The sequence below is a fragment of the Bos taurus genome, chromosome 9 (genome assembly GCF_002263795.3).
Source record: "Bos taurus isolate L1 Dominette 01449 registration number 42190680 breed Hereford chromosome 9, ARS-UCD2.0, whole genome shotgun sequence".
NCBI lineage: Eukaryota > Metazoa > Chordata > Mammalia > Artiodactyla > Bovidae > Bos > Bos taurus.
In genome coordinates this window covers 8,478,471-8,479,911 of record NC_037336.1, presented here as the reverse complement: position 1 = coordinate 8,479,911, position 1,441 = coordinate 8,478,471, and the positions used below count along the sequence as shown (strand labels likewise).

At 42.8% G+C, this 1,441-nt stretch overlaps 1 pseudogene; it reads left to right on the top strand.

The window, feature by feature from the left end:
- Window positions 1-300: 300 nt before the first annotated feature.
- On the top strand, window positions 301-1,118 carry LOC788115 (myosin regulatory light polypeptide 9-like; annotated as a pseudogene).
- Window positions 1,119-1,441: the final 323 nt, after the last annotated feature.

The window sequence follows — 1,441 nt, the reverse complement described above, 5'->3', positions numbered from 1 at the left end:
TGCCACTTTCAGAAACATGGATGGACCTAGAGATAATCAAGTGAAGTAAGTAAGACAGAGGAAGGCAAATATTATATGTGGAACCTAAAAAAAATGGTACAAATGTACTTATTTACAAGATAGAAGCAGACTCCCAGACATAGAAGACACATACATGGTCACCAAAGGCGATCAGGGTGGGGAGAATAAATTAGGAACTTGGGATTAACAGATACACATTATTATATGTAAAATAGATAAACAACAAGGACCCAGTGTATACCATGGGAAACTGTATTCAATATTTCATAATAATCTATAATGAAAAAGCATTCAGGGAAGCAATTTGGTAGTGGCAGAAAGGGCAGCAAGGGGATCCCTGAAGCTTTCGGATTCTCGCAGCTGAGCAGGGATTTAACTGCCACCGTGTCGAGCAAAAGAGCAAAGACCAAGACCACCAAGAAGCACCCCCAGTGCACAACCTCCAGTGTGGTGTCCATGTTCAATCAGTCACAGATTCAGGAGTTCAGGGAGGCCTTCAATATGATGTTTTAGAACAGAGATGGCTTCATTAACAATGAAGACTTGGGTGGCATGCTTGCCTCCCTGGGGAAAAATCCAACTCATGAGGATCTGGATGCCATGATGAATGAGGCTCAGGGTTCCACGAACTTTGCCATATTTCTCACGATGTTTGGTGAAAAGTTAAATGGTACAGATCTGGAAGATGTCATCAGAAACGCTTTTACTTACTTTGATGAAGCAACTGGCACCATTCAGGAGGATTATTTGAGACAGCTGCTGGCTGCAATGGGAAACTGGTTTACAGAGGAGGAAGTGGAGGAGCTGTACAGAGAAGCACCTATTGACAAAAAGGGGAGTTTCCATTATATTGCTTTCATGCACATCCTTAAGCACGGAGCAAAAGACCAAGATGACCTAGAACTTCAGATTCCAGTCAAACGTTTCTTTTTGCCACTCTGAGTATTTCTGAGACATTTTCCCAGAGCCTATTACATGCCCTTAGCTTTACAGTTCTGCCTTTCTTGTTGTATTTATTCTCAGCCATTTGGGGAACATTCATATCTATAATCAGACTGGATGTAGAACTTTCTGTCATCTTCAGAATAGAAAATAGAGTAAATTTAACTTACCAGCTGCCCCTTACCCTCCCTGCCCCCAATAACTGCAGTCTACAGAGGCTTTGCTGTGACTCAGTGGTAAAGAATCTGCCTTCAATGTGGGAGAACCAGGTTTGATCCTTGGGTGGGAAAGATCACCTGGAGAAGGGAATGACAACCCACTCCAGTACTCTTGCCTGGAGAATCCCATGGACAGAAGAGCCTGGCAGGCTACAGTCCATGGGGTCATAAAGAATCAGACATGACTGAACAACCCACACACACACAGGGTCAATATATTTTTTCAGAGAACGTTAGTCACTCAATGTTTTCTGAACCAT